Raw genomic sequence first — 25,774 nt, forward strand, 5'->3', positions numbered from 1 at the left:
CACGTCAAGCCTCTAATTGCTTGTATTGTCTAACGAACAACAACAATATAAACCGCGTAACATAAATATTGCTTGTACTTGTAAAGAGAAAACAAAGTGTCCATAAGAAAATAGTAGGAATGGTTTTCCACTGGGTGGGTAAAAATTAATGTCTAGACGACTTGTCTTTTCACTGTGTCTTCCCAATGAAGCAGTTTCATTACACGTGTGGTTTTAGTTCGAGAATTTCCTATAAATTGCAAATTTCCAATCATTTGCCACATGTTGAAGCCGGGACGCCAGGCCAGGACGCGGACGCTGAGCATTCCGGCTCTGGGTATCGCTCCCGGCAGGTGCCAGGGGTCTCAGTCAGGTCCCAGACGTGGCAAGCGCCGCTAAGGTGTAGCCCTTTCAAGAGGAGCAAAAGGAGGCGCCTCAACAGCTTCCCCAAGGCTTTTTATAGACGTGATCCCGTGGCTATTTGTACCACAGGTGTGGAGACTGCTTGTCCGGCTAGTGTGGAGAGCACTAAGCAATCATGTATGTCTCTCGTGCTCCTTAAAGGAGACCAATGATCTTAAAGCCCCTCCCAAATCCCTTATGACCAATGTGCTTCTCACAGGTGCCTCCTACAACCGTGAACTTATTTGTTTCCCCTGGATTTATTTATCTAATTAATCACTAAGAGAAGTTAGTCTGAGTAATCTGTTCAATTTATCTTAAAGTATCATGGAAAGTCACTCCCGAAAATGAGAGGAAGGAGTCATAGTTAAGCAACAGAAAATGTAAAAGCTACTTAAAAAGCTATTAAACAATAGTTGCTTAAATTTCTAAAGGTTACAGTTATGACATGAAATATTAAAGCAACTCGCACACAATAAATACATTCAACAAATGAAACCAGGTATGCATATATGTTTTGCAGGTCCATAGTGAACAAAATATTCACTATTCATAAACTATCTATACAAGGAACCAAGACTATGGTCCCCAAACTCCTGATTGATTTGAAAGATCTCAATCCATAAAGTGCCCATCAAAGATAGAGGAATGAGGATGACCTAGGCAGGCGTCCTCAGACATTTTAAACAGGGGGCCAGTTCACTGTCCCTCAGACCATTGGAGGGCTGGACTATAGTTTAAAAAAAAAAAAAAAAACTATGAACAAATTCCTATGCACACTGCACATATCTTATTTTGAAGTAAAAAACCAAAACGGGAACAAATACAATCACACCGCTGCACGTGGCCCACGGGTCATAGTTTGAGGACCCCTGATAATGTTTCCTAAAAACTAAATTTTTATGATTTGAGAAGTTGTCATTATGCTGAATTTTTTATTTCTGTTTTTTGATATTTCTTTTATGTCTTATGATGATCATGAATCACTCTTTTTAAACAAACAAACAAACAATATATATAGTATAAACACTAACTTGGATAAAGAGCAACTCTATGTGACTCCCTGGATCTTCATTTTTCTAAATGATTCAAAATTTCCTCAAATCTGGGCAACATTGTTTCATGGAAATTATAAACCACAAAACTATGGCAACCAAGAATTTTATTCATAATCCTTCACAGGTGATAATTATGTTTACCCCTGTGGGTAGATATGGTTTTAACTAAGGCCGTATCTGAACATTGTATTTTTCCCCTGAAATGAAAGGAATTTAAAATCTGCCTCCCATATTTATACTAATGTACAAAGCATTGACAGCAAAAAAGGGCTCAGAGAGTCACAAAACTGCAAGTTTACTCACATAAAGCAAAAATAATTTTCTTTTTTGAGTGATTTAGGGAGTTCTTCTCTCCATAGTAATATCATTAAAGGATACTATATTTAAACATAAATTTTGAAACATTAAACAATTGAATGCTTTTGTTTAAAAAATAATTATTAATTTGATCATAGGATCATGGAAAAGTTGAGTAATCGCTGAAAGTTTTAAACACATAATAAAGGTCTCTTGAACAGACCAGAGCAGACTGGATTCCTCTTTTATAAGAATTTAAATTGATCCCATTGGATAAGAATTCTGATTTATTAACAGATTGACAGTTTATTATTATCTTTTCCTGTGTGTTATTAAATACACCATAGGCAGTGTTAATGTGATAGTTCATTCAAAGGACTGTGAATGGCATTTGAAAGAGAAGAGGTCTTTGGGAGTTTGATGTTAGAGGCACAGTGACCCTGCCAGCTGCCCAGCCCTCCTCTAGAGAAAGGCTACTTCATTTAGTCATCAGCTCCTGTCTCAAGCTGTCGCTGAGAGGTGAGCACAGTAACAGGAGTTACCTTGGAATTCCCCCAGCTGAGCAGGAGGGCAGGCTGCTCAAGCTGTGCAGGTGACCCCAAAGTTTCTGGCCTTCCAGTTGATTTTGTTGCCTGATTTTGTATAAACATAGGAATTTTATTAATGTGACTTCATTGAATTCAGGTGTTGGGGTTCAGCGTCTCTCTAAATGTGACAAGTGAGATTTATAAATGGATGAAAGCATGATATGTCTTTCATGTTATGTCTTTTATCCAGGACTCTTTCATTTATGTAAACATCTTTCCATGACACAAACTTTGGAAATTGCATTACTGTCGGTCACTGAAGATGGGTAACACATTCTGTGCGGATTGGTAAGGCTGATGTTGTTAGGATAATCTACTAGTTTCCTTAGTCCTTTTAGACTGCTACTGAAAATTCAATGAACTGTGTAGCTAATAAACAACAGAAATTTATTCCTCGAATTCTAGAAACTGAGACATCCAAGATCAAGGCTTCAGCAAATTGGCTGTCTGGTGAGTGGCCACTTTCTAATTCAAAGATGAAACTTTCTTGTGTCCTCCTGTAGAGGAAGAGGCAAGGGAGCGATCTGGGTCTCTTTTATTGGGGCACTGTCACTATTCATGAGGGATCCAACATTATGGACTAATCACATAAAAAAGGCCTACCTACTAACAGTATCCCATTAGGTGTTATGTTTTAATATACGAATTTGGGGGTATTCATAGTTTAGTGTCCACGTACACGCACACACATGCATTGTCACAACAGTTGATGCTTGAACAATGAAGGTTTGATTTGCTTGCGTCTATCTGTATGTGGAATTTCTTCTACCTCTGCCACCCCAGGGATAGCAAGATCAACCCCTTTGCATTGTCCTCCTCCACAGCCTACTCAACGTGAAGAGGGTAAGGATGACGCCTTTATGATGACCCACTTTCACTTAATGAAGAGTAGATATATTTTCTCTTTCTTATTTTCATTTCTCTTGTTTATATTTTTTAAGAAAACACTATGAAAAACTTAAACATAAAAAATATGTATTAAGTGACTCTATGTTATTGGTAAAGCTTCCAGAAACAGTCAGCTATTTGTAACTAAATTTTTGGAAGTCAAAGTTATATGTGGATGGTCTCAACAGACTCCAAATAAAAGAATTCTTTCAACTCTAACTGTACAGCTGACTGGCTAATCCAGGGGTTATGATGGAGACAAAATGTTTTTGTATGGAGTGTTCATATGAGGTAAGTTAACAACAAACAAAACAAAACAAAACCGAGCACTTTACAGAACGTTTTCTTAGCCAAAATTCTTCCTTTCAACTTACAATTCATACCAAATTGGTGTAATTTTTTGATGAGGCCAAGTATGTAAAATATTAAGGATTTATTTTAGGACTTCTGCAGTTTTTTCAAACTTGCTAAGTTTACGCAATATGTCTCATACGATATCACCCTCAGTAATGTTCAAAAAAGCACCGTCCTTGCCATTTTAACGGTACTGGTTACCAACAAAATTTATGTGAAGGAATATTAGGAGAAACGTTTAATAAAATATTTGTTGTTTATTGTTATTCTTCACTTTTTTCACTCTCTTTCTCAGCAGTACATTTCTGTATTTCTACCTTCTTTTCACATTCTGATTTTTTTTCTTTGTTTATTTCCATTTGTGTTTTAAATTAAGCTAGAGATTCAGTGACTATTTTCCTGGTAATCTGAAAACTGCTCACAGGTTATTACAGTTCATAGGAAAATAATCCACCATTTGAAGGTAGTTATTCACACAAACTACTTTGGAAAGAACTAGTGACTGTTGAAGTTCCATAGGGAGCAAAATCTCCCCTCACCTTTTTTTGTTTTTGAGTAACCTGAGTTAGAGTCCATGGTCTGACCATTACTTTTAGTCCATTGTTATGAATTATGTATGCTTTTCTAATGATGGGGTGAGGCCACCTTCTGTCATGAACACAGTGATGCTTTGTCCCGTGTATTGTTCTGTTAGTCCCTGAGACATTCTTAATAACAGGTGGTGAAAATACCCATTGCTGCAACAAAGAAAAAGCTCTAATAAAATCGATTCAATAAGAAAGATTGTCAGGTTTGTGAAGTTTCTTCTTCTGAAGAGATTTCACTCCCTCATGTGTATAGCTCTATCACCTGGCATTTCATTACAGTACGGACCCTATTTGCAAACAACTTGTAATACTTTATGAAAGTTTATAATTTTTTTGAATTTATTGATTTGCTTGTAAAATAAACTGTTAACAAAGATTCACCAAAAATAATCTGAACAATTGGCAAAATACAGTCAATGCTACAGAAACACTCCTGCAAAATTTCTTGCAATAATTCAACAAACAAAACCTCTCAGATGCAACCATTGATATGAAAACTGGCTGCTGCTTACTTTTCTAAACACATGGTGGAATATTTACCAACATTCAGGGTGAGCACTGTACTCAACCTTCAGAGCACTGGCCTTGTAAATCAGGAACTGAGATTTTGACCCTTGCCTGGACCTGATTAAAAAAAATAAAACGAAACAAAATATTCAAACAAAAAATAAAACGAAACAAAATATTCCAAAATATATAAAAACAAACATCTCGCACAAAAATTTCTACTATTAAATGTTTCTTACAGATGCCATTTTATATTTCTGCTCAATAGTGGTGTGGTTTTGAGGTATTTTTTCTACTCATAAATTTAGCAACAATCCACCCAAAGGAAAATGACAGACTATAAGCTTACAATGCAAATAAGGAATTTGGAATGCAGCAATTGGCATGTCTTAAAAATAAAAACAATAAAATTCTTATCAGGTAAATGTAAAAGGCCCCACTAAGCAGATGAACACAGAAGTACACCATTTGATAATTTTACTGAAGATATCAAAAAGACTTTAGAAGATTCCAAACTCAAACTCCCATCTCAAGCTTTGCATTTTGTTTTTTACAGTTTAATTAATGTCACAAACTTGATTCACCATAAACTGAACACTTCCTGGGGTACTTTTCACCAGAAAGCTTGCAGACTGGACAGTCTTTGTATTATTGGATTTTACTTAAACAAAGCAAGGTTTGCATTATTTTATTATATCTTCAATAATAAAAACACTCTTTCCAGTTAAATTGGAGAGATCATCACTGCTGATTACTTTTACATCCCTTATTAATTGGTCATTACAGTAGCTTTTCAGCCTAACAAAATCAAAAAAGAATGTTAAATCCCCATTGAGCACACACAGGGTGAGATGATTATGCCCTCTCTTCTCCTACACCACTTTTCAAGCATGTTGGTTAGTCCTGTCCTTAATTAGTCCATGAAGATTCCTCCATGTAATAAGTTAGATGGTACCCATAACAAATCTAGGTCATAACTGGGTTCTTCATCGCGAATTAGGATAGTAGGTCTGCAATGACCATAAAGGAGTCAGCCAACAGGTGTGATGGGAGGAAGCCAGCAGCGCTGGGCAAAACAGGAGGTGGGGTCTCAGGAGGAGTTTCCACCCAGGAAAGCCAAGAGGTTCTTCAGATGCTTTCTTTATGGAATCTGGCATAGATGAAAAAATTGGGACTTTTTTAAGATTTGAAAAAAATTAAGGCAAATATAAGAATAATATTACAGTAACTTGTTTTGAGACAGAGTCTCAAGTTGTCACCCTTGGTAGAGTTCCATGGCGTCACAGCTCACAGCAACCTCAAACTCTTGGGCTTAAGCAATTCCCTTGCCTCAGCCTCCAAAGTAGCTGGGACTACACCATCACAATGCCTGACTATTTTTTGGTTGTAGTTGTCATTGTTTTTAGCAGGCCCAGTCTGGACTTGAACTCATCAGCTTTGGTGTATGTGACCAGCACCCTAGTCGCTAAGCTACAGGCACCGAGCCTATTTAAAATCTTTAAAAAAAATGAAATTCTAGAGAAGAAAATTCTCAAAGTGTGGATATGGAGTAATATGAACTTTTTTAATTTTAATTTTTATTTTTACATATGCATGTGTTAACTAGGTTTCCTTTTTTTGCCTTCACAAAATTAAAGAGACTTAAAATTTAATAAAAATAACAGTGTTTAAGGTAAGGATTAGAAAGAAAAACCTTGTAAAGAATGAACGAACATAAATACATTCAGAAAAGTAATCAGACAATTGCTTCTTCGAAATATTAAGCAATAATAATAATAATGCAAAGACAGTAACAATCATATTGTCAAGTCAGAGGATCTCTATTAGAGAATGCTTTCACTCTGAGATTCAGTATGGAGTCATCAGTTAACTTTTTATTATTTTTTTAAGTATCAAAAAATAGACAACTAACATTTATAAATAAAAGTAAAAGATAATTTAAAAAAACCGCTCATGCTAAATCTTATAGACAGTAGAATAGAAGAAATACATCAGAATCATTCTACTTGATCTGGGTACACCTGATATTAAAGTTAGAGAAAATACATTATTATTTTATTATTATTATTATTATTTTTTGTTGTTGGGGATTCATTGAGGGTACAATAAGCCAGGTTACACTGATTGCATTTGTTAGGTAAAGTCCCTCTTGCAATCATGTCTTGCCCCCATAAAATGTGACGCACACTAAGGCCCCACCCCCTCCCTCCGTCCCTCTTTCTACTCCCCCCCCCATAACCTTAATTGTCATTAATTGTCCTCATATCAAAATTGAGTACATAGGATTCATGCTTCTCCATTCTTGTGATGCTTTACTAAGAATAACGTCTTCCACTTCCATCCAGGTTAATACGAAGGATGTAAAGTCTCCATTTTTTTTAATAGCTGAATAGTGTTCCATGGTGTACATATACCACAGCTTGTTAATCCATTCCTGGGTTGGTGGGCATTTAGGCTGTTTCCACATTTTGGCGATTGTAAATTGAGCTGCAATAAACAGTCTAGTACAAGTGCCCTTATGATAAAATGATTTTTTTCCCTTCTGGGTAGATGCCCAGTAATGGGATTGCAGGATCAAATGGGAGGTCTAGCTTGAGTGCTTTGAGGTTTGACAGACGAATGGCTAACAAACACATGAAAAAATGTTCATCATCTCTATATATTAGAGAAATGCAAATCAAAACAACCCTGAGATATCATCTAACCCCAGTGAGAATGGCCCACATCACAAAATCTCAAAACTGCAGATGCTGGCGTGGATGTGGAGAGAAGGGAACACTTTTACACTGCTGGTGGGACTGCAAACTAGTACAACCTTTCTGGAAGGAAATATGGAGAAAATACATTATTATAAAGGAGAAATTATAGACATATTTCACTTATAAATGAGGATACAATATCCTAAACAATATATTAACATATTGAATTAAAAATTAATGTTTAAGTAATATACCTTGGTCATAGTAAAACCAATTTATGTGAAAATTAGTCACCATTTTATTTTCTTTCTTGTTCTTTTTTTTCTTCTTTTCTTCTCCCTCAGCCCTTCCCTCCCTCTCTGTCTGCTCTCCCCTTCCCCCATGCCCCACCATGTCATTAATTGTCTTCAAATCAAAATTTAGTACATAGGATTCATACTTCTCCAGTTCTGTGATGCTTCACTAAGAATCACCTCCATCCAGGTTAGTACAAATGCTGAAAAATCTCCATTTTTTTATGACTGAATAATATTCCTTGGTGTACATATATCACAGCTTACCAATCCATTCCTGGGTTGAAGGACATTTAGGTTGTTTCCACATTTTGGCAATTGTAAATTGGGCTGCGATAAACAGTCCAGTACAAGTGTCGTTATAATAAAAGTTTTTGTTTTTTGTTTCCTTCTGGATAGATGCCCAGTAACGGGATTGCAGGATCAAATGGGAGGTCTAGGTTGAGTTCTTTGAAATTTCTCCATACTTCATTACAAAAAGGTTGTACTAGTTTGCAGTCCCACCAGCAGTGTAAAAGTGTTCCTTTCTCTCCACAACCGTGCCAGCATCTGCAGTTTTGAGATTTTGTGATATAGGCCATTCTCGCTGGGGTTAGGTGATATCTCAGGGTGGTTTAATCTGCATTTCTCTAATAATTAGGGATGATGAGCATTTTTTCATATGTTTGCTGGCCATTCATTGGTCACCTTTGGAGAAGATTCTAATTCATCTCTCTTCCCCATTGATGTATGGGATTGCTGGTTTTTTTCTTGTGAATTAATTGAAGTTCTGTATAGATCCTGATTATTAAGTGTTTGTCTGATTCAAAATATGCAAATATCCTTTCCTTTTGGGTAGGTTGTCTATTTGCTTTGGTTGTTGTCTCCTTGGCTGTACAAAAACTTTTCAATTTAATTAAATCCCATTTGTTTATTATTGCTGTTGTTGCTATTGCCATGGCAATCTTCCTCATAAAATCTTTCCCCAGGCCAATATCTTCCAGTGTTTTCCCTATTCTTTCTTAGAGGATTATTATTGTTTCATACCTTAAATTTAAATCCTTTAGCCAAAAACCTTGTAAAGAATGAATGAACATAAATACATTCAGAAAAGGAATCAGACAATTGCTTCTTTGAAATATTAAGCAATAATAATAATAATAATAGTGCAAAGAAAGTAACATTCACATTGTCAAATAAGAGGATAAAGATTGCTTTGACTCTGAGAGTCAATTTTTGTGAGTGGAGAAAGATATGGGTCCAGTTTCAGTCTTTTACATGTGGATATCCAATTCTCCCAGCACCATTTATTGAATAGGGAGCCTTTCCCCCAGTGGATGCTCTTGTTTGGTTTATCGAAGATTAGGTGGCTGTAAGTTGTTGATTTCATATCCTGATTTTCTATTTGATTCCAAATGTCTATGTCTCTATTTTTGTGCCAGTACCATGCTGTCTTGACCACTATGGCCTTATAATACAGTCTAACATCCAGTATGGTGATACCCCCGGCTTTGTTTTTATTGCTTAGAAATATGTTTTTGTTTGTTTGTTTGTTTTCTGGTCTCATACAAAGCGCAGAATGATTTTTTGCACGTCTTGAAAATAGGATGTTGGTATTTTAATAGGGATGGCGTTGAATCCGTAAATTGTTCTGGGAAGTATAGACATTTTAACAATGTTGATTCTTCCCAGCCATGACCACATGTTCTTCCATTTGTTAAGGTCCTCTGCTATTTCCTTTCTTAAAGTTACATAATTTTCTTTATAGAGATCCTTCACCTGTTTTGTTAGGTATATTCCTAAGTATTTCATTTACTTTGGGGCTATGGTAAATGGAGTTGTGTCTTTAATTAACGTCTCATCTTGGCTGTTGTTGGCATATACAAAAGCAACTGACTTGTGGACATTGATTTTATATCCTGAAACATTACCGTATTTTTTAATGACTTCCACGAGTCTTGTGGTTTAGTCTTTAGGGTTCTCTAAGTATAAGATCATATCATCAGCAATGAGGGAGAGTTTTACTTCCTCTGCTCCGATTTGGATACCCTTTATTTTCTTGTCTTGTCTAATTGTATTGGCTAGAACTTCTAGTACTATGTTGAATAGTAATGGTGACAGAGGACAACCTTGTCTGGTTCCAGTTCTAAGAGGAAAAGCTTTCAGTTTGACTCCATTCAGTAAAATATTAGCTGTGGGTTTGTCATAAATAGCCTCAATCAGTTTCAGAAATGTGCCACCTATGCCTATGCTCCTCAGTGTTCTAGTTAGAAAAGGATGCTGGATTTTGTCAAATGCTTTTTCTGCATCTATTGAGAGGATCATATAGTTTTTAGTTTTACTTCTGTTGATACGGTGAATAATGTTTATAGACTTGCATATATTAAACCTGCCTTGCATCCCTGGGATGAAATCTACTTGATCATGATGCATGACTTTTTGATGATAAGCTGTAATCTGTTGGCTAAGATTTCATTGAGAATTTTTGCATCTATATTCATTAATGAAATTGGTCTGAAATTCTCCTTTTCAGTTGGGTCTTTTCCTGGTTTTGGTATCAAAGTGATGTTTGCTTCATAGAAAGTGTTGAGGAAGATTCCTTCCTTCTCAATTTTTTGGAATAATTTCTGCAGTATAGGAATAAGCTCTTCCTTGAAGGTTTGGTAAAATTCTGGTGTGAAGCCATCCAGACCAGGGCATTTTTTGTTGGAAGTTTTTTTTTATTGTTTCTTTGATCTCAGTGCTTGAAATTGGTCTGTTCAGGAGATCTATTTCATCCGGGGTAAGTCTATGGAGAGGGTGTGATTCCGAATATTGATCCATTTTCTTCACATTGTTGAATTTCTGGGCATAGAGTTTCTGGTAGTATTCAGAGATGATCTCTTGTATCTCTGTGGGATCAGTTGTTATTTCCCCTTTATCATTTCTGATTGAGGTTACTAGAGATTTTACTTTTCTACTTCTAGTTAGTCTGGCCAAAGGTTGATCTATTTTATTTATTTTTTAAAAAAACCAACTCATTGTTTCAGTAATTTTTTAAATGATTCTTTTGTTTTCAATTTCATTAATCTCTGATTTAATTGTGGATATTTCCTTTTCTCTGCCTGGTTTAGGCTTAGATTGTCCTTTTTCCAATTCCTTCAGATGGCTTGTGAGTTTGTTGATGTGCTCCCTTTCTGTTTTTCAAATGTAGGCTTCTAAAGAGATAAATTTTCTTCTCAGGACTGCTTTTGCTATATCCCATAGGTTTTGATAACTTGTGTCTTCATTATTGTTATACTCAAGGAAGTTAATAATTTCCTTTTTTATTTCTTCCAGCATCCAACTATCATTCAGCATAAGGTTGTTTAACTTCCATGCCTTTGTGTGAGGTTGAGCATTGAGTTTCAATACTTTTGATTCTGTTGAGGTTTGTTTTGTGTCCTGGGATATGATCAATTTTGGAGAATGTTCCATGGGATGATGAGAAGAATGTATATTCTTTATCTTTGAGATGGAGTGTTCTATATAGGTCTATCAAGCATAGTTGGTCTAGGGTCTCATCTAAATCTCTAACATCTTTGTTTAATTTCTGTTTAGAGGATCTGTCCAGCTCTGAGAGAGGGGTATTGAAGTCCCCTGTTGCTATGGTGTTATAGGCTATCATATTGCTCAAACTAAACAAAGTCTGTTTCTTAAATCTAGAAGTATTTAAATTGGGTGCATAAAAATTTAGAATTAAAATGTCTTCTTGTTGTATTTTTCCCTTGACCAATATGAATTGACCATCATTGTCTTTTTTGACATTTTTTGCTTTAAATGCACATGTATCTGAAAATAAGATTGCAACCCCTCTTTTCTTCTGAAAATTGACTTCCAACCTTTAACTCTGAGTTTTAATTTGTCTTTTGACATGAGGTTTGTTTCCTGCAGAAGGCAAATAGATGGCTTCTGTTTTATTTTTTTGTTTGTTTGTTTTGGCCGGGGCTGGGTTTGAACCCACCACCTCTGGCATATGGGACCGGTGCCCTACTCCTTGAGCCACAGGCGCCACCCAATGGCTTCTGTTTTTTAATCCAATCAGCCAATCTGTGCCTCTTCAGTGAGGAATTCAAGCCATTGATGTTTATTGAGATAATTGATAAGTGTGGTAGCATTCTATTTATCTGATTTTGTGAAAGTCCATTGCTTAATGTTGTCTTTTGCATCATTGTGGAAACTAGGTTCTGTCCTTTAATTTCTGGGTATTTACTTTGCTGAAGGTCCATTGTGATGGTCAGTGTGTAGAACAGGTTGAAATATTTCTTGTAAGGCTGGTCTTGTTATGACAAATTTCCTCAATGTTTGTATATCAATAAAAGATTTGTTTTCTCCATCAATTTTAAAGCTTAGCTTAGCAGGATATAAAATTCTGGGCTGGAAGTTGTTCTGTTTAAGTAGATTAAAGACAGATGACCATTGTCTTCTGGACTGAAAAGTTTTATTAGAGAAATCTATGGTGACCCTGATAGGTTTGCCCCTGTAGGACAGTCAGCACTTATTCCTGGAAGATTGCAAAATCTTTACTTTTATCTTGACTTTAGATAGATTTATCACGATGTGCCTTTTAGAAGCTCTATTTGAATTGAGGTGACCAGGGGACTGACATGCCTCTGAAAGGAATTTGTCAGAATCTTTGGTGATATTAGGGAAATTTTCATTTATAATATTCTGTAGAATGGCTTCCATTTCTCTGGGGCAGTCTTCTTCTCCTTCTGGGATACCTATAACTCGTATATTTGAACGCTTCATAGAGTTCCACAATTCTGACAGTGAACATTCTGCTTTCTCTCTCATCTTTTCTGCCTCTTTAATTATATGAGTTATCTCAAAAGCTTTATCCTCTACCTCTGAGATTCTTTCTTCTGCATGATCTAATCTATTGTCAATACTTTCTATTGCATCTTTTAGTTACCTAATTGACTGCTTCAGTTTCTTCAGCTCTGCTATATCCTTTTTATATTCTTCGTATCTTTCATCTCTTATTTGATTCTGTTTTTGGATTTCCTTATGGTTATTGTCTACTTCCTCAGCAATTTCCTTTGCTGTTTTCATCATCTGTATTTTAAATTCCCCTTCTGTCATTTCTAACATTTCTTTATAGGAGAAGTCCTCTGCTGTAGCTACCTCGCAATACCTAAAAGGGGTTTCTCTGAACTGATATTTCATGTTACTAGGATTTTTATGCTGATTCTTCTTCATGAGTGCTTTTTTTTTACCCTAATTATTCTTTCACTTCTTCTTGCTCTTTAAAGTTTTAATGAGTTCTTTTGGTAGGGGACCAGAAGAGAAAATTGAAGAGCAAGGAGGAAAAAAAGATTTAAAAAAGAAAGAAAAAAGAGAAAGAAGAGGGGGTGAGTAAAAGGAAATATTGGCAAATAAAGGAAAGGTACTGAAAGAAAGAAACAGGACTAATAAAGGTGTATAGTAGGGTACTATGACGCAACCTTAAAGACCCCCAACTTCTGGGGGTGCTGGGTTGGGTTATTCCCTTGAGGTCAATAGCTCTTTGCTAACCAGATCAAACACAGTACCCCACCTCCACCAGGTAGAGAGGAAAGTCAAAAATACTATAAATCAAACCAAAACAAATAAGCAAGAACCCTTATGGGGTAACATTAGAGGGAAAAAAAACAAAAACAAATAATAGGGGCAGAAACACTGACAAAAATGAAATTCTAATTGTTAAAGAAGGCGGCAAAAATGAAAAAATTGTCTTTAAACTAGGATAGTGAAAAAAAAACAAACCAAGAAAAATACCAGGGAAAAATGTAGAAATTAAGAAAAAGGTGGACAAATAAAAAAAGCAAACACTCCCCCAAAACCCCCAAACTGAAGAACCAAATAGTATTATATCTTGTTGAATATTGTGCAGGCAACAAGTACTCTTCTGAAGTATAAGATGTTAATCACAATGTTGATACAGCTGTACGAGATGGAGACTGGAAGCCTCTGCTGATCTCTCAGACCCTGCAGGCTTGGGAGCCCAAAAATGTCCTCAGCTCACTTGAAAGACAATCCAAACTATGAACCTTGGCCAATCAGAAGCTTTCCAAGGAAAGCACTTGTTCCTGGGATCTCTCCCGGTGTGGCTGCCTGCTTAACCAGTGCACCAAGTCCAGACTCCCACTATGCCCCTGAGGGCCATGGCTGTTAATCTGCCACACTTGGAACTCTGTACTTCCCCAGTGTCTCAGTACCCTTCTTTGGGCAACTCAGTCACTGGATTGCTCACCCAAGGTCTCCCAGCTGTTCTTCCATACTGCAACACACGGGGGCAGCTCTCCCACAGCTGAATGATATTAGCTCCTTTCCGGTTCAGGGGCTCAGACCAGGGGCCCCAGACAACACCCAAAGTCATCTGCACACACCGACCCAAGATCTCCCAAGACAGTTCAATCAAGTGCCCAAGTCCAAGAAAACCAAAACAGCCCATAGGTAAGGCTTTTCCTGCTTGCAGTCTTGCTATTGCTATGGGTACAGCTGCAGGCAGCCTCCGACTGAACAAATGCACCTACCACTTGCCAGATTTTCCACCACTTCTGTCCTCCTCGTGGGGTTCAGAAGTCTCTCACCAGCTTCCAGTGTCACCAAAGGGAAGCCTCTGAGCAAAACCCAATGACCAGAGATGCCTGGAGTCTTCTCTCGCCACACTCACTGTGCCTGACTGCACAGAAGCTGTTACTTGGCCACCATCTTTTTTTCTAGGTGTCGCAATATGAACTTTTTAGAGCAAATTAATTTTTTTACACAGTGTAATTTTGTGAATTTTTCTGATAATTTGTAGACAATATTATTTGAGTTCATACTGCACTGCTATAACAAATTATAGATGGGGTATATTGTAATGAACAGAGTTTATTTCTCATAGATTTAAAAGCTGGAAACTTCAGGATCAAGATGCTGGGGCTGGCATCTGGGAAGGTGCAGGCATATGTGGGAGTACTTAAGGGAAGAGTCATATCTTGATGTGCTTGTATTGCTAGTAATAATAATATAAGCTGAAAATCAATATTCAAGTGTTAGTTACAAGTAGGTTAGGATTGAGTTAAGAAAATGATTACAGAGGACCAGCAAAGGAAAACAGAAACAGGAGAGAAGTGGGTGCAGAAAATCCTGAGCCCAGTGCAACATGCCTTGCTGGAGTTCTGGCGCCTTTTAAAACTCCAGAAGCCTCTTGCTGAAATTTTATCTCTTCCCCAGCGTTACTCCATAGCTGCAGAAGTCTCTAAGCAGGCCAGTCTTTCCTGGACCGAGGTCTCCAATTGCCTGGGAGGAGTGCTTTTGTGAAGTTAGGGTATGTAGAATGTTTAAACCTTGTTAAAGATGGCAAGGTTTGGTCCAGACCAGGTAAAGAGGTAAAATATCTCGTTTCTTCTGCCACCTTGGTATGACCAAAAGTGTCTGTCTGTCTGAGCAACAAGCTTCTTGAGTGTTAATTGTCACTTCCGTGATTTGTGCACTGGCCTAATCAGGGTCTTCACTGACATCCCGCTCTCAGACTGTTTTTCACCGCCCCATACTCTGTTTGTGTTAGAGATCATAAATACCTTACAGGAATAAAAGTAAAAAGTAAATCCAACCAATTAAAATAGTTATTTAAAAAAGTAGTTTAGTTAGGAAAATGCAAGCATAGCAAGAACCACAATGTAATTGTTTGCCTTTTCCTTATGAGAGGGAATAATGGTGTATGAAACAATGGTATATGAAATAAAAATAGAGCCAGCCTGGCACAAGATGCTGCATGTGTGTTCAACCTCACAATGAAAGGCATGCAGATTCCTGGCCAAGCTAAATCTTAAACTTTCTCTTTGTCTCTTGTATTTTGATTTTCTTTATCCTCTCCTTTTGATCAAGCAACTGAGAGGGAGCCCATAGTGTTGTTTGGGCTGTTACTCAACAGGGAGGAATTTCTTGCTGTATAATAACAGCTATAAAACAGACATACAAGAAAGCGAGAGTGAGAGAGAGAGAGGAGAAAAGAGAGGAGGGAGGAGAGAGAGGGGATTAACTGATCTCTTTGTAATAATTTCATACCCACAATGGTGCCATTAATCTCTTCAGGAAGGCTGGGCTGTCATCTAATTACCTCCTAAATGTCCCTCCTCTTACTACTATTACAATAGAAAGCAAAATTTTTTAAAATTTATTGTTGGGGATTCATTGAGGGTACAAGAAACCAGGTTACACTGATTGCATTTGTTAGGTAAAGTCCCTCTTAGAATCTTGTCTTGCCCCCCAAAGATGTGGCACACACCAAGACTCCACTCCCCTCTCTCCTTCCATCTCTCTGCTCTTCCTTTCCCTACCCCTCCCACCTTCTCTCTCTGCTCTCCCCTTTCCCCACCCCACTGTGTCATTAAGTGTCCTCATATCAAAATTGAGTATGTAGGATTCATGCTTCTCCATTCTTGTAATGCTTTACCAAGAATAATGTGTTCCATTTCCATTCAGGTTAATATGAAGGATGTAAAGTCTCCATTTTTTTTAATGTCTGAATAGTATTCCGTGGTATACATATATCACAGATTGTTAATCCATTCCTGGGTTGGTGGACATTTAGGCTGTTTTCACATTTTGGTGATTGCAAATTGAGCTGCAATAAACAGTCTAGTGCAAGTGTCCTTATGATAAAAGGATTTTTTACCTTCTGGGTAGATGCCCAGTAATGGCATTGCAGGATCAAATGGGAGGTCTAGCTTGAGTTATTTGAGGGTTCTCCATACTTCCTTCCAAAAAGGTTGTAGTAGTTTGCTGTCCCACCAGCAGTGTAAAAGTGTTCCCTTCTCTCCACATCCATGCTAGCACCTGCAGTTTTGAGATTTTGTGATGTGGACCATTCTTGCTGGGGTTAGATGGTATCTCTAGTAGTTTTGATTTGCATTTCTGTAATAATTAGGGATGATGAGTATTTTTTCATATATTTGTTAGCCATTTGCCTATCTTCTTTAGAGAAGGTTCTATTTATGTCTCTTGCCCATTGATATGGGATTGTTGGCTTTTTTCACGTGGCTTAATTTGAGTTCTCCATAGATCCTAGTTATCAAGCTTTTACTGTTATACTGCTATACTGTTTTTACTGTTATAAAGTAAAAAGTATTGAGCTTTTACTGTTATACTGCTATACTGTTATATTGTTTTGAGTTATACTGCTGTGGCAGTATCCCACAGGTTTTGGTAGCTTGTGTCTTCATTGTCATGTTCAAGGAAGGTAATGATTTACTCTTTTATTTCTTCCTGTACCCAACTGGCATTCAACAGAAGGTTGTTTTATTTCCATGCCTTTGTGTGGGGTTGAAGTTTTTTGTTGGAGTTGAGTTCCACCTTTACTGCCCTGTGGTCTGAGAAGATATAAGGTAAACTTTCAATGCTTTTGATTCTGTTGAGGTTTGTTTTGTGTCCTAGGATATGATCAATTTTGGAGAATGTTCCATGGGGTGATGAGAAGAGTGTATATTCTTTATCTTTGGGATGGAGTGTTCTATATGCGTCTATCAAGCACAGTTGTTCTAGGGTCCCATTTAAGTCCCTTATATCTTTGTTTATTTTCTGTTTAGAGGAAAACTGGTGGTCCAGCTCTGTAAGAGAAGTGTTAAAGTCCATTGTTCTTATGTTATTATAGGATATCATATTGCTCAGACTGAGTAAGATCTGTTTCAAAAATCTGGGAGCATTTAAATTTGGTGCATAAATATTTGAATATTTGGAATTGAAACATCTTCTTGTTGTATTTTTCCCTTGACCAATATAAAGTGACCATCTTTGTCTTTTTTTACTTTAGTTTAAATCCACATGTATCTGAAGATAAAATTACAACTCCTCTTTTCTTCTGAATTCCATTTGCCTGAAAAATTGTCTTACAACCCTGAACTCAAGAGTTTTAATTTGTCTTTTGAAAATAGGTGTGACAAAAATGCTATAAATCAAACCAAAACAAGCAAACAGAAAACTTTACAGGATAAAATTTGGGAAACATCCAAATAATAGGGGTAGAAACACTAGCAAAAATGAAGTTCTAATTGTTAAAAAAGGCAACAGTGGAAAATTGTATTTAAACTAGAAAAATGAAGAAGGAAAAGAAAGAAAAAAAGAAAAGAAAAATCTATAGGGAAAATGTTGAAATTAAAAAACAAAACAAAACAAAACAGTATATATATCTTGCTGAATATAGTCTGGGCAACAGGTGATCCTCTGGGGTATTAGATGTTAATCACAATCCTGATACTATAGAAGGAAAACCAATGCAGACAGAAGACTCCAGGCACCAGTTGATAGAGGAAGTGGCAAGTTTATTCCAGCCGCAAGACTCGGTGGACTACTGTCCCAAAAACTGAGCCCACCAACTTACTCTCTTGCTTTTCTTTTATACATTTTTTAGGGCTAGGGTGCACATGAGAGTCATACAGGATGTGAGGGATGTGACAAATGTGAAAGTCTTGGGACTCAAGGAAAGGTCAGGTTGGCCGGCACCCTTGACACCAAGCGGGCTACCTGTCTTCAGAGGCGAGGGAAGGTTAAGGAAGTTACAAGGTTACTATCTAGGCCCAGCACATACCAAGGGAAGGATATACAGATAACAGAGACATCTGCTACAGTAGAGGTAGGAGTGTTACAGACTGTTTGGCTAATGCCTATACAGAGTGGCCAGGACAGATCTTTAACTCCACTTTTACTCTTTTGCCTCAATACAACTGTACGAAATGAAGACTGGAGGCCTCTGCTGATTTCTTAAACCCCGCAGGGTGGAGAACCTAAATCTCTCCTCAGCCTGCTTAAAAGGCACTTTAAACTGCTAACCTTGGCTAAGCAAAGCTTTCCCAGGAAAGCACTTGTCACTGGGATCACTCTCGAAGTGGCTATTCACTTACCCAGTGTGCTAAAACCGGTCTCACTCTGTGCCCCTGAGAACTAAGGCTGTAAGATGTCTTAGTCCCCACCTTTAGGCTGCTCAATCACTAGATTACTACCTCCCACCCAATCCTTGCTCTGCGATCCTGAGGGTGGAGCTTGCTGGGGCAGTTCTCCCACAATAGCTCTGTGTGGCCCATAGCCAAACACTATTTGCTCCGTCTGGCTCAGCAGCTCAGTCTGGGGCCCTAGACAATGCTTAAAGTCCTCCACACTCTTGCTCAAGTTCTCTCAAGGTAGTTCAACTGAGTGCCAAGTCCAAAAAACCCAAAGCAGCTCACAGGTAAGGCCTTTCCAGTTTGCAGTCTCACTGCTGCTGTACTTAAAGCTGTCAGCGGGCTTAGACCGAATGAACACACGCAACCACTTGCCAGTTCTCCACTGCTTTTGTCTTCCTCATGGGGTCCAGAAGTCTCTTGCTGAATCCCTGTGTCCCCAAACAGATGTTTCTGGGCAGATCCCACCGGCCAGAGATGCCTGGAGTCTTCTCTCCCCAGACTCACTGTGCCCAGTAGCAAGGAAGCTGCTACCCGGCCACCATCTTGCTCCTCCCTCATCAATAGAAAGTAAATTTTAATATGCATTTTGGAGAGGATAAACATTCAGACCATAGTAAATAGTATGTGTAGTAATTTAATCATTTAGTTGTTTATTCCTTCAACAAATAAGTATTTGAGAGCTTATTGAAAGGTAGACATTGTATGACGACTATGAGCAAAATGTTAAATGCCATTTAACATCCTCTATTCTCAATGTGTTTAGCCCTCTTTAGGGCTAAAATGAATAGATAGATAGGCAGATTATACATCTGTAGATACCATATATTTTGGGGGCATATCACTCACTAATTTATTGAATGAAGATATAGTAAATCTATATTTTGTTACAAGCACTATATTAGTTACTATTGAACAGAAGAATGATCAAATTTAAAGTGAAAAAGATAAACAGATCTGGAAGAATGTGACTGTATGCTACAAATTCTATAGTACTCAGATAAGGAAGCAATGAACTTTTCTCTGCTGGCCTTTCAACCATTCAAAGAAAATATACACCAGGCAGACCAAAGAAAAATTATAGTGTCAAATGTGGAATACTAGAAAGTGAAATAACCTGAGGAAAAGAAACTGATATATTATTTCTGCCTTTTATATCAGCTGTCCAAACCTGAGAATATCTTATGACATTCTAGTAGTTGCCCTATCTTCTGCTGTTAAAAGCCTAATCTTAGGGGGAGTCAGTACAATCTGATTAATGTTAAGTTTGTTTTTGACCAACTCACTATAAGTCTGCTACATAAATATTACTACATTTGAGTATGAAATATAAAAACTTAAGATGAACTGTTCTGAGCCTGTATAGAAGATGGAGCTAAATAACATTTTATTATTTTAGACCGGTAACAATCTCAGCCACCAGTAATGCTAACAGGTCAAAGAAAAACGGAATGCAATTCAAAGAGTCAGATTCTTATGTTTACTTGGTATACATCAACTTTGGAATTTGTGAAATAAAATTCATTAGAAATATACATACAAGCTGTATATCCAAAATCATAAAACAAAAATGGGCAACTTATTAAAATTCAATTGAAAGTCAGCGAAGGCGGGCGGCGCCTGTGGCTCAGTGAGTAGGGCGCCGGCCCCATATGCCGAGGGTGGCGGGTTCAAACCCAGCCCCGGCCAAACTGCAACAAAAAAATAGCCGGGCGTTGTGGCGGGTGCCTGTAGTCCCAGCTGCTCGGGAGGCTGAGGCAAGAGAATCGCGTAAGCCCAAGAGTTAGAGGTTGCTGTGAGCCGTGTGACGCCACGGCTCTCTACCGGAGGGCGGTACAGTGAGACTCTGTCTCTACAAAAAAAAAAAAAAAAAAAAGAAAGTCAGCGAAGGCAATTATTATTTAACCACTGTGCCAAGTAATTTTAAAATAACTTATGAAGTTTTATGGAATTCTGGTTGCAAAACAGGAAATGAAGGATGTAAGAAGGCAGATGTTCTTTCACTATGTTTAGGTCTTTTTCATAGAATTAGATTTAATTTTTTGAAACAGTTGATTAAGAAAAATTAACATACTTTATTACTATTTATATGTGTGGAAACATCATTCAATGATTTTTTTTCTACCAATAAGGTTTTTGTTATGCTTTCCCATTGATTTTTTGTTATGCTTTCAATATATACAGACAAGTAATGGTGATACCTTTTTTATTGTATGTAAACCAGAAGTTTAAATGCTTGATCGATTCAGTAGGCCAAGGGGGATCCTAACAAGGAACTCTGCTCACAATTGGACTTCTTCCTGATGTCAATGGGGCTCTGGTCAGCCAGGTCTAATTGGATTTACTACATAGATCAATTGATCAGAGCTTGTTAAGTTTGTCAATAACAGTTATCTCACTTACTCTTTTTGTCCGCCTCTTGTACTTATGGCTGTTAAGCTTGTGCTCCTGCAGGGCTGATTGACAGACATAGTCTCATTTTACAGGCAAGTTTCACCCAGCCTACAAAAAGCAGGTGTATTTTACTATCTATGTCAAAATACTTTATGTTTCTTCTTATTTCCCAAAAGAAATTTTCTGGCATAGTCTTTAGTTATGGCAAAAAAAGAAACAAAACAAACTCAAGTGCTTTTGTATGACTCGTCATGAACGTGGGTTTTGGAGTTCTTGAGCTCCGTCCACTGATCAAGTTGTTTTCTTGGCTTCTTACTGTGTCTTAAATGTGTCATATGTCAAATCAGAATTTTACATGCTTGCCTTTCAGGAGTGAGTGTTGTGTGGTTTAAAAATATAAAATGTCCAATATCCTATCATGTATAGATATTCAATAATGCTAGTTTATTAGTATTTTTCTTTGAAGTCTCCAATACTCTCTGAACAAATGTGTATTCTCTCTTTTTAAAAAATACATTCTGTTATTTTTTAAGTGGTGAAATGATGTACTGACATTGGCATTTAGAACAAAGAGGCAAACTATTCACATGTTCCAGGCACTGTGACTTAAATCATAGCATTAGAGAAAATCCCAGAGCTTCTCCGAGTTTTTGGATGGATATTTAGTTCTCTGATTTCCCTATGCTTTTTTGAGAAATTTGATCTTTCTTAATATCAATTTTTTACACATGGAAGCAGGAAAGCAATACATTTTTTTTCTAGCTTGGACATTTAACACTTCGCAGACAGGTCATAATGATTAAATACTTAGGAAATATATACATATACACTCATTGTTGTTGCGTATGTTGGATCCTTATCAATCTATTCATGCTCTCCTTTTAACGCATAAAATGTATTGATTGTACTACTCTAATTTAGTGCCACAAAACCAACAAAAAATGCAATTGTCAAAAAAAGTAAAGAATAGTAAGATTGCCATGGTCAAACCCAAAATCATGTCATGTGCTGAATAAAAACTTGTAAAACAAACATATTTCACAGGCAATGTATGATTTCAAAATCATCCCTGACAGTAATTGAAGCTACACAGTCATTAGCAAGACAGTAGCTGCTGTCTTATTTGTGTGACTCATTACCCATTTTCAGTTTTGGCAAATACAGCTGGAGTAGCTATGAAGGCATGGTAAACCAACAGTCAGAGGAGAGAAGTTCATTCTGAAGAGGTTAGTGAGTTAGATTTATGTTTCAGAGACTTGAATTCTCTTTCCTAAAAATGTATTACTGCACATGCTAAAGCCTTTTACTTCAATACCATATGCCAGGCTTATTTACGCATAGAGTAGTTACTTGCATCCAGCACTGTAAAATTTACACTTGATCCAGGTTGAAAGACCCAAATCCCTGAATATTTTAGGATTCTCAGAGGAGTGGTAACTCACCCTGTTACCTGAATGATGGTAAGAGAATGATTAGCGTGTCTAAAACTCTGGATCTTCATCTATAAAATGGTATAACCTTGCTTGAAATGTGCTGTGAAAATTAAAAGTGAAAATGAACATATACTGAAATGAGCACATGCTGAAGAATGATGACCAGTACTCAGCAGTTAACTAAACAGATTAGCCATGCACTATGCACATGCCCTGTAAGTAGAGAGATTACTCTAGTCAGGATTAATTCCATGAGTCTTCTTTACATTTTATGTATTAATTCCTTTCCAATTAATTTCTTTCTGTCATCTTCTACTTTAAGCGGGTGAAACTTGCATCAAGGTGAAACTTGTCTGTTGCCCTTCCTCACGCAGCATCTAATTTTTCATTATTTTAAAGTGTTATGAGAGAATCCCACTTCTCAGATTTTTAAAGTCTCTAATTTTACCCTGGGCTACTTTGATTATGATCTTCAACTAATGTTTGGCTTAATTTTGTTTTGGCAATTATCTTTTTCATAGATCATCCATATTTTTCTAGCAAACTATGCTTCATGAAAAATGAAATGGATATGTTAACTTTCACATATCTTTGAATACTGATTATATTTACCTTAATTGTTAATTGTTTCCGTTATGATCCTATTATGGAGTATTTCTTATACCACTCGTCAATGCTTTTGAAAATGAAAATCTTATGTGATTTTATTTAAATATTTGTTGAGACTAGACTATTAGATTTTGAAGTTATCTCTGTGTTTGAAACTTAACTTTAACCAAAATTAATAAAGTATTAGTCTTCAGTCCAATAAGAATGTATTGGTGGTAAACACAATTCTAACTATAGGAACTTAGCTCCTGAGACAGCATCTTCTAAACATGGCTGTGGACTGCTCCAAGCTCATCCTGGAGTCCCTGCTTTGATGCCCTAGTTCTAGGTCTACTCTGCTCAGATAGCTGGAGGCCAGAGGGTGGATGGCTCTGTTGTCTCTGCAGCAAGCTGCTATACAATGAAAGCCTCTTTCTTCTTGCCTTCACTGCGTTGGCTTTTGATTTAGAATTATTTGTGGATCTGAATGGAGAAACAGTTTCTTCTTGTCCTCTGTATTTGACTGTGGGTTCCTTAGCCCTGCGGCGTTATCATCAAATTGTTCCAATATGCTTTACATTTCCAGAAATCATTCTCTGTTTATATTTCTTAGGGCTATTGGTATTCCTTTTATTTTCCACCTCTGATAATCCAGTTCCTTTTATTTTTGTACATCTATGTGTAATCCCTCACAGCTAAATGATGCAGCAAGGTACAGTTTCTTTCCATAAGTGAAAAACAGAACTTTATATAACCATAGATATAAATAGAATCAGAGGATAGTGTATAAAAATAAATTTTATTCGCTTATTTGTTTTTCTATGGTTTCCCGCAGGGCACCTGTATATTCCCATCAGTCTGTGTTAAAGTATCTAACTGTGATGTCAGGGTGCTCCTTCTTCTGAACACTTTCTTTTGTCCTTTAATTCACAATTGTCTTCTCAAACATTTTACACTTTCTCTCCCCTTAGGGTCCTATTTCTTCCTCTCAACCCCAATTCAAGCTCTCCATCAATAAGGTTTAACTAATTTTCCTTCAAAGAGGCAGAAGAAGAAACAGCTTCAGCTCCTTCTGGTCTGTCCTGGGGGTGGGGGGGCTTGAAGAGTGAGGTAAGAATGAAGAAAAACTGTCCAGCCAAACTCGAATCAATATACAATCACAAGTCAAATATTTATATTGTTAATGTCAGCTGCTGTTAACTGCAGTTGTTAATGTTGCTTTTATTTTCTTTAGCCTGACAGAATTTCTGCCACATTTTTTTCATCTCAGCAAAGACCTTCTTTTATTTTCCTAGCTTCATGTGAATCAAGGCCTTGGAAGGTGTGAAAAATTGTAGCCCAGGAAGAAGGTGAGAAGGTAAGCAATTAGTAACCGCCATGCAGACACACATCATTTCAGGGAGATTCTCAAAAGTAAGGGAAACTAACCCCTTAGTCCTATTTATCAAGTCAGTTTGTAATGATATAACACTTTATCTTAAAATAAAAGTTGCAAAGAGAAAGATAAATAAAAAGAAAACTGTATATATTTGACAGAAAACAATAATATTAACTAGGAACAATAAATCTATTGTAAAGGCTGTCAAAAATGCTAGAACTTGATTGGAAAGATATAAAAAAGAATTGTCGGATGTCATAATGCCAAAATTAACTGCCAGTGAAACTATTTGAAGGTACTCTTTTGGGATGTTTCATAACCAATTCTAAATTTATTCAGCAAAATATAAAATTAAGAGTTTTTTAAGCAAAAGACTACCTTTGAAAATTCCTTTTATGAATAGTTGACTATTATTCCTTAAAGTTGGTGAAAAAGTGGTCCTTAATTTCTCATATCTTTTCTTTGTTATCTATTTGTTCTCTTCCTTCACTTTAATGGCCTACTATACTTGGACTTAGGGATATAGTTGAAAGGAAAAAAAAGCACCAGAAAACGTATTACCAATATAGATATTCAAACTAAAAATATGCATATATTTTTCCCATTTAATATATGTAAGTTGCTTTTTAATGATGGGTGATATAAGGATTCTTCAATAGGAACAAGTCACAGAACAACTTATATTTATTTTATTTATTTTTTATTATTTATTTATTTATTTATTTATTGAGACAGAGTCTCCCTTTGTTGCCTTGGTAGAGTGCCGAGGCATCACAGCCTACAGCAACCTCAAACTCTTGGGCTCAAGTAATTCTCTTGGCCTCAGCCTCCAAAGTAGCTGGGACTATAGGCACCCACTTTGGCTCAGGCTGGTCTTGAACTCTTGAGCTCAGGTAATCTTCCCGCCCGGGCCAACCAGAGTGCTAGGATTACAGGCGTGAGCCAGCGTGCCTGGCCCACAGAACAATTTTTAATACCCATATAATGTTCTGGTAGCCATTCCCCTATGACATCCTTGCAAAGTCATAAGATTCTCAGCTTATTGTGTGGCAAAATTGGAGGACCTTTACCACACTGTATGATAAGAGGCCAAAAAAGTTAATATTTACCTACAGGAAATGTTTAATTTATTTAAAAAGTTTCCATACTAAACAATTTGGGTTCCTACTGAATCATTTTCTATCTGCTCTATAATCCCTCCAAGATTGCTGAGATTTACTATGTTGTTGACATTTGCAGATAAATATTTGGTATGTTCTCTTTCTAAGTATTTCTTTGCAGATGAGGAAATCACATTTTACTCGGATTTACTATAACCCAACTACCATCCATTTGAATTTTATAGGACTGCTGCTTATTTTGAAACACTCATTATTGTATGAAAGTATGTAAGTGGCATACCAAGTAGTTCAATATCCAGTCTTTTAAT

Source organism: Nycticebus coucang, chromosome 1 (assembly GCF_027406575.1).
Source record: "Nycticebus coucang isolate mNycCou1 chromosome 1, mNycCou1.pri, whole genome shotgun sequence".
Lineage (NCBI taxonomy): Eukaryota > Metazoa > Chordata > Mammalia > Primates > Lorisidae > Nycticebus > Nycticebus coucang.